This window comes from Oncorhynchus nerka, linkage group LG15 (genome assembly GCF_034236695.1).
Source record: "Oncorhynchus nerka isolate Pitt River linkage group LG15, Oner_Uvic_2.0, whole genome shotgun sequence".
NCBI lineage: Eukaryota > Metazoa > Chordata > Actinopteri > Salmoniformes > Salmonidae > Oncorhynchus > Oncorhynchus nerka.
The window spans coordinates 78,065,498-78,074,467 of NC_088410.1; the positions used below are offsets into that span (position 1 = coordinate 78,065,498).

The window sequence follows — 8,970 nt, forward strand, 5'->3', positions numbered from 1 at the left end:
ATTCCACCCATGAACCCACAAGGTCATTTGACTGCAGGAAAGGGCTAAAGGGCTGCCAATAGAAATGGAGAGTACAGTACATACGAAGGGATAATGTGTTCACCAATAGGACATAACTCCTTCAGATTTGGGACAGAACATACAGTTGAAGTCGGAAGTTTACATACACCTTAGCCAAATACATTTAAACTCAGTTTTTCACAATTCCTGACTTTTAAATCTAGTAAAAACTCCCTGTCTTAAGTCAGTTAGGATCACCACTTTATTATAAGAATTATGACATTTCAGAATGATAGTAGAGAGAATGATTTCAGAAGTGTATATACACCAATTAGTATTTGGTAGCATTGCCCTTAAATTGTTTAACTTGGGTCAAACGACTCAGGTAACCTTCCACAAGCTGGGTGAATTTTGGCCCATTCCTCCTGACAGAGCTGGTGTAACTGAGTCAGGTTTGTAGGCCTCCTTGCTCGCACACGCTTTTTCAGTTCTGCCCACAAATTGTCTATGTGATTGAGGTCAGGGCTTTGTGATGGCCACTTCAATACCTTGACTTTGTTGTCCTTAAGCCATTTTGCCACAAATTTGGAAGCATGCTTGGGGTCATTGTCCATTTGGAAGACCCATTTGCAACTAAGCTTTAACTTCCTGATTGATGTCTTGAGATGTTGCTTCAATATATCCACATAAATTTCCTTCCTCATGACGCCATCTATTTTGTGAAGTGCACCAGTCCCTCCTGCAGCAAAGCACCCCCACAACATGATGTGGCCACCCCCGTGCTTCACGGTTGGTATGGTGTTCTTCGGCTTGCAAGCCTCCCTCTTTTTCCTCAAAACATAATATAGGTCATTATGGCCAAACAGTTATATTTTTGTTTCATCAGACCAGAGGACATTTCTCCAAAAAGTACGATCTTTGTCCCCATGTACAGTTGCAAACCGTAGTCTTGCTTTTTTGTGGCGGTTTGGAGCAGTGGCTTCTTCCTTGCTGAGTGGCCTTTCAGGTTATGTCGATATAGGACTTGTTTTACTGTGGATATAGATACTTTTGTACCCGTTTCCTCCAGCATCTTCACAAGGTCCTTTGCTGTTGTTCTGGGATTGATTCATCCACAGGTACACCTCCAATTGACTCAAATTATGTCAATTGGTCTATCAGAAGCTTCTAAAGCAATGACATAATTTTCTGGAATTTTCCCACAGTCATTTTAGTGTTTGTAATCTTCTGACCCACTGGAATTGTGATACAGTGAAATAAGTGAAATAATCTGTCCGTAAACAATTGTTGGAAAAATGACTTGTGTCATGCACAAAGTAGATGTCCTAAACGACTTGCCAAAACTATCGTTTATTAACAAGAAATTTGTGGAGTGGTTGAAAAACAAGTTTTAATGACTCCAACCTAAGTGTATGTAAACTTACGACTTCAACTGTATGTTGTGCATTAAAACAGAATGTACCGGTGTCCATTTGATAATCAGGCCCTTGATGTTATACACAAGGGCCTTGTATAGGTTGTATAGGGTAGCATGTAAAGCATATGAAACAGATGGACAAGCCATTTGTTCTAGATTAAAACATCTGTTAGTCAGTGGCTAAAAGAGGAAAGTGAAGTTTTGCTGCTTTGAGAGAATGTATTCTATGAAGTGCTTCACTGTTTGACACTCACACACTGTCTCCATATATGGGTAAAACAACTGTGTTGGCCAGAGAACAGTGGTCTGGTTTATCTCATGCTTGTGTGTAAGCCAATTTAATACACGCACAGACACACACATACAAACAAACAGTAGCCGATTCATACAGAAAGCCACTGTGTCAGTTTAAGAGCAGTTCTGTGTTTTCATGAAGCTCAAATAAACAAGGACATGTGAATCAAGACGTGAAGAGGAAGAGAAAATGACAGGACACAAAGAAGAAGTGAGAATGGATGCTATAGAAACAGGGGAGGAACATAGAGAAAGTCTTGCTCCGTCCATAGCGGAGGTCATGATGAAAGGATAATTTATTTCCTGTTTTATGTGTTGTAGAGTTCCCCTTCATTCATCCCTTCCTCTCGTTACTCACCCTGATGTTTGCCCTGGCACCACAGGGACGACAGCAGCAGGCATCGCCGTGGGAAACGTCTGTGCACCCTGCCCTAACGACCAGTGCCAATATGAATATACAGTTGCACAATATCCAGGGCAGGCAGGAGATACAGGAGTGATATACCACACAGCATCAGAGCTAAATGAAGGGTACAGAACACAACCAAATTCAGTCGTGTCACTGTTTCAACACTTGAATTTAATGACAGCACAGGAGACAAATTAGACTAAAACAAAGCATTTACAAAAGCCAGAGTCATCTCTTTTACACTAGGTTGATTACACTGTACATGTCAAACACATGCACACTTTAGGGAAATAACCTAACTGAAACATATTGTGTGTGTGAAATAGTACAGCCTTGGAACCATGTACAATAACATTTACATTGCCTTCCAGGGAATGGAACTTTGTTGAGAATTTCAATAAGCATTTCTCTACGGCTGGCCATGCTTTCCTCCTGGCTACCCCAACCCCGGCCAACAGCTCCGCACCCCCTGCAGCTACTTGCCCAAGCCTCCCCAGCTTCTCCTTCACCCAAATCCAGATATCATATGTTCTGAAAGAGTTGCAAAACCTGGACCCGTACAAATCAGCTGGGCTAGACAATCTGGACCCACTCTTTGTAAAATGATCTGCCGCCATTGTTGCAACCCCTATTATCAGTCTGTTCAACCTCTCTTTCGTATCGTCGTATCGAGATTCCTAAAGAGTGGAAAGCTGCCACGGTCATCCCCCTCTTCAAAGGGGGTGACACTCTAGACCCAAACTGTTACAGACCTATATCCATCCTGCCCTGCCTTTCCAAAGTCTTCGAAAGTCAAGTTAATAAACAGATCACTGACCATTTCGAATCCCACCGTACCTTTTCCGCTGTGCAATCCGGTTTCCGAGCTGGTCATGGGTGCACCTCAGCCACGCTCAAGGTACTAAACGATATCATAACCACAATCGATAAAAAACAATACTGTGCAGACGCCTTCATCGATCTGGCCAAGGCTTTCGACTCTGTCAATCACCGTATTCTTATCGGCAGACTTGGTTTCTCAAATGACTGCCTCGCCTGGTTCACCAACTACTTCTTTGATAGAGTTCAGTGTGTCAAATTGGAGGGCCTGTTGTCCGGACCTCTGGTAGTCTCTATGGGGGTACCACAGGGTTCAATTCTCGGGCCGACTCTTTTCTCTGTATATATCAATGATGTCGCTCTTGCTGAGGGTGATTCCTTGATCCACTTCTACACAGACAACACCATTCTGTATACATCTGGCCCTTCTCTGGACACTGTGTTAACAAACCTCCAAACGAGCTTCAATGCCATACAACACTCCTTCCGTGGCCTCCAACTGCTCTTAACGCTTCTTAACGCTAATAAAACTAAATGCATGCTCTTTAACCGATCGCTGCCCCACCCACCCGCCCAACTATCATCACTACTCTGGACAGTTCTGACTTAGAATATGTGGACAACTACAAATATCTAGGTGTCTGGATAGACTGTGAACTCTCCTTCCAGACTCATATTAAACATCTCTAATCCAAAATCTAATCTAGAATCGGCTTCCTATTTCGCAACAAAGCCTCCTTCACTCATGCTGCCTAACACGCCCTTGTAAAACGGACTATCCTACCGATCCTTGACTTCGGCGATGTCATTTACAAAATAGCCTCCAGTACTCTACTCAGCAAACTGGATGCAGTCTATCACAGTGCCATCCTTTTTGTCATCAAAGCCCCATATACCACCCACCACTGCGACCTGTATGCTCTCGTTGGCTGGTCCTCGCTACATATTCGTCGCCAGACCCACTGGCTCCAGGTAATCTATAAGTCTTTGCTCGGTAAAGATCCGCCTTATCTCAGCTCACTGGTCACCATAACAACACCCACCCATAGCACACGCTCCAGAAGGTATATCTCACTGGTCATCCCCAAAGCCAACACCTACTTTGGCCGCCTTTCCTTCCAGTTCTCTGCTACAATGACTGGAACCAATTGCAAAAATCGCTGAAGTTGGAGACTTATATCTCCCTTACTAACTTTAAGCATCAGCTATCTGAGCAGCTCACCGATCGCTGCAGCTGTACACAGCCCATCTGTAAATAGCCCATCCAACTACCTACCTCATCCCATATTGTTTTAATTTACTTTTTTATTTATTTTGCACACCAGTATTTCTACTTGCACATCATCATCTGCACATCTATCACTTCAGTGTTAATTTGCTAAATTGTAATTACTTCTCTACTATGGCCTATTTATTGCCTTATCTCCTAACTCAATTTGCACACACTGTATGTAGATTTTTCTATTGTAATTGAATGTACGTTTGTTTATGTGTAACTCTGTGTTGTTGTTTTTGTCACACTGCCTTGCTTTATCTTGGCCAGGTCGCAGTTGTAAATGAGAACTTGTTCTCAACTGGCCTACCTGGTTGAATAAAGGTGAAATAAAATAAATATATATATAAAACAATGTGCTACCGCTATACAGTACACAAACATGTTAATAACACACTCTTTCCTTTCTTCTCTCACAACAATGCCACGGTCATAGGTATGACACAAAAACATCCATGGGATTATTTTTGAGTCATTACCCGTCTCTGGCCCCTCATTAGAAACCACTGTATTATATTTATACTGGAGAGCACCCTGCTGTTTATGGATGTGATTGATGAGAAACCACCTCTAGTCTAACACACCAAATCTGTGTCAGCATTCACTTACAATTAGAAGTACAATTGTGTGTGTGTCATCCGTAAACTTTGAATGGGACTAAAAAATAGCTGTATAGGAGCTGGGACAGATTGGCTAAATTTACCAGCTCTTTGTCTCTTATAGCCAGAGAGGTGGTGGGTGGGCGGGGTGTGTGGGGTATGATGACTCAGCAGCACATGACTCGACTCTGCGTGGATAAGGAGGAAGAAATGGCTGGGCCACAGGACTGGGAGCATGTAGGTGGGGCCACAATGGTTTAGCCAGGCCTCCAAAGGGTGTTTCTGGCTGCTGTAACCTGTGGAGTAAGGGGCTTTCTGTTTGTGTGTACACTGCCCTCGTTCAGTTTGCAGGTTATATGACCCTCTGCCAAATACATATTTTCATGGAAAGTAATAGAGGCAGCCTTGAATTCTGTAGCCTATTCGTGAGCTTTACTGGGCTTTACATATTAGAGCTTTTAGAGGACTGCATCTTAGGCACCATTGTTGATACTGTTTGTTACAACAACCAAAAAAACTGAATATCTTCTTTGAGGCAAGTCTCCTAGCAGTGAAATGTAAAAATGTGGTAAACCTACAAAAACATTTACACCTCTCTCTCAAAATAGATTATGACTCAAATTTGAAGTAATGTTCTATTGGTGGCCAATTATCCCTTTCTGTGTACTGTACTCTCTATTTCTGACTTTCGACTTTCACAGAAATCAAACGCTCTGCCTCTCTCTGTACTTGGGATTGCACCTGGACGACGTCACCACCACTGAACTCCATAGTTGACAGGCTGCGAGAGAGCTGCGTGCGAATGCTTCCTTAAACACGCTGAAGATTCCCCGTGTAGCATACAAACAAGGGCAGAACATAATAAGTCAAAGCAAACTTGATCGGGACCCTTTTAAACGCTTTATAAAGGTAAGTCGACTCCCTAATATTTGAATTATTGTAACTCAATTGGAGGAAATCTTCAATATTTGACAAAATGACAGTAAAAGGACACGGTCGAATTGCACACTGACGTCACGATCGGGACGAGTTACTTTCGATAAAAGTGCTGAAGCGCATTGTTTTTTGTGATTTTTTTACAATCAAATCTTACAGTGGTTTGACGTTTTTTGTGTTGATACTTTGGGGCACTACTTAGTACCTACCACATCTGCTGATTGCTGAAAATGAGCAATCGGACAAGTTTGTTTACTACAAAATCACTGCGGGAAAGTTTTAGGTAACCTATGTGCGCTTCAAAGCAACAAAAAAACCGATACATCGAACCGGGTCAAAACGAAGCTGTTGGTGGGTAACAAACATTGTGCTGTCAGATAATGATTTCCTCTCTGTTCATGTTACGTAAGCCATGTTCTGTGGGAATCCTTACTCATATACTTTCCTCGCCTTCTTTTGGTAGCCTCATTTTACGGTCTGTCAAATGTCGTTTTGTTTGTTTAGTAGGCTAATTCAATGCGCATTACGGACTCTCCGTTTTTGTGAGAATTAAGTTGATAAAAGTGAATCATCAATCAACTTTTGGCCATCCTCGTCTAGTTTAGATGTCTTCATGGGTCCGGGTGGACCCGATATACCCGAGACCTGACCCTGGCACGAATGGATTGGGGGCTGAAGAATACTAGCATGTCCCTCAGGTCTGGGTCGGGTCCTGTAGCATATTTTATTTTACGCTAATAAGCTGCATTTCTTTACTTATGAAAGGCCTAGCCAACATATAAAACATATTCCTTAACCAGTAGAGCAACTTGGCTGATAAGAGGGAAAAAATGAATTGTCACTCTAGTCCAGTTGGGTCTGGTCTAGACCCAGACCTGTTAGGGTGCGGGTCTAGGTTGAGTTGTCCTCTTCTCCATTTGGGTTCGGGTCTCCATTTTTTAAAAGATAAGTAAATATAGTTTGGTCTGATTGTCGTTCCGGTCCAAGTTTTTGGACACGTGAAGACCTGTAGTCTATTTAGTTTCCATGGGCCTTGAGCTGTAATATGGTCCCAAGGTATTCCGAACGGATTCTTATTTGTGTGGAAGGATCTGGCCCATTTCAGCTGCCACCAAAGTACATGATGTACACTATCATTTTTCTCTAGACTTTATGCCACAATGTTATTACTCTTCTATGTTACTGTGGTTACCACACACTCATGAGTCACTACTGTTTGCTAGTGCCCCTTGTAATCTAGGAATTCTGCAAAACAAGCCCGCAACCACAAGTTGTCATTTACAGTCGTTGGTGTCAATCACCACACAATACAGTGGGTCTATGCAACCTAGAAATTAAAAATTTGTGACCACTGGCCCAGACTTTTTTTCAACATTTGTCTGTGCTCCCTACTGAGAGGAAATGTATAGAAAGATGATAATACATTTTACCAACTGTATTTATCTAATTTTATTTGTCATATGCGCTGAATACAACTAGTGTAGACTGGTTGTGAAATGCTGTGAAATGCTTGCTTATGAACACTTTCCAATGATGCAAAGTTTAAAAATAAAATAGTTACACAAATAATTAAATAAAATACACAAGAATGGAGCTTCAGCGAGTACCAGTACCAGATCATTGTTTAGAGGTATGAGGTATTTGAGGTAGATACAGTGGGGCAAAAAAGTATTTAGTCAGCCACCAATTGTGCAAGTTCTCCAACTTACAAAGATGAGAGAGGCCTGTAATTTTCATCATAGGTACACTTCAACTATGACAGACAAAATGAGAAAAAAAATCCTGAAAATCACATTGTAGGACTTTTAATGAATTTATTTGCAAATTATGGTGGAAAATAAGTATTTGGTCAATAACAAAAGTTTATCTCAATACTTTGTTATATACCCTTTGTTGGCAATGACAGAGGTCAAACGTTTTCTGTAAGTCTTCACAAGGTTTTCACACACTTGCTGGTATTTTGGCCCATTCCTCCATGCAGATCTCCTCTAGAGCAGTGATGTTTTGGGGCTGTTGCTGGGCAATACGGACTTTCAACTCCCTCCAAAGATTTTCTTTGGGGTTGAGATCTGGAGACTGGCTAGGCCACTCCAGGACCTTGAAACGCTTCTTACGAAGCCACTCCTTCGTTGCCCGGGCGGTGTGTTTGGGATCATTGTCATGCTGAAAGACCCAGCCACATTTCATCTTCAATGCCCTTTCTGGTGGAAGGAGGTTGTCACTCAAAATCTCACGATACATGGCCCCATTCATTCTTTCCTTTACACGGATCAGTCGTCCTGGTCCCTTTGCAGAAAAACAGCCCCAAAGCATGATGTTTCCACCCCCATGCTTCACAGTAGGTATGGTGTTCTTTGGATGCAACTCCGCATTCTTTGTCCTCGAAACACGACGAGTTGGGTTTTTACCAAAAAGTTATATTTTGGTTTCATCTGACCATATGACATTCTCCCAATCTTCTTCTGGATCATCCAAATGCTTTCTAGCAAACTTCAGACGGGCCTGGACATGTACTGGCTTAAGCAGAGGGACACGTCTGGCACTGCAGGATTTGAGTTCCTGGCGGCGTAGTGTGTTACTGAGGGTAGGCTTTGTTACTTTGGTCCCAGCTCTCTGCAGGTCATTCACTAGGTCCCCCCGTATGGTTCTGGGATTTTTGCTCACTGTTTTTGTGATCATTTTGACCCCACAGGGTGAGATCTTGTGTGGAGCCCCAGATCAAGGGAGATTATCAGTGGTCTTGTATGTCTTCCATTTCCTAATAATTGCTCCCACAGTTGATTTCTTCAAACCAAGCTGCTTACCTATTGCAGATTCAGTCTTCCTAGCCTGGTGCAGGTCTACAATTTTGTTTCTGGTGTCATTTGACATCTCTTTGGACTTAGCCATAGTGGAGTTTGGAGTGTGACTGTTTGAGGTTGTGGACAGGTGTCTTTTATACTGATAACAAGTTCAAACAGGTGCCATTAATACAGGTAATGAGTGGAGGACAGAGGAGCCTCTTAAAGAAGAAGTTACAGGTCTGTGAGAGCCAGAAATCTTGCTTGTTTGTAGGTGACCAAATACTTATTTTCCACCATAATTTGCAAATAAATTCATAAAAATCCTACAATGTGATTTTCTGGATTTTCTCATTTTGTCTGTCATAGTTGAAGTGTACCTATGATGAAAATTACAGGCCTCTCTCATCTTTTTAAGTGGACGAACTTGCACAATTGGTGGC

At 42.2% G+C, this 8,970-nt stretch overlaps 1 protein-coding gene across 1 annotated transcript in view; it reads left to right on the forward strand.

The window, feature by feature from the left end:
- Nucleotides 1-5,153: 5,153 nt before the first annotated feature.
- The window catches only part of LOC115143328 (protein kinase C delta type-like), a 35,802-nt gene continuing 31,985 nt past the window's right edge, over nucleotides 5,154-8,970 (forward strand). Inside the window, exons 1-2 of the mRNA XM_029683629.2 lie at nucleotides 5,154-5,346; nucleotides 5,513-5,720. The gene's annotated coding sequence lies outside the window, so the exon portion shown is untranslated. The remainder of the gene's footprint in view (nucleotides 5,347-5,512; nucleotides 5,721-8,970) is intronic.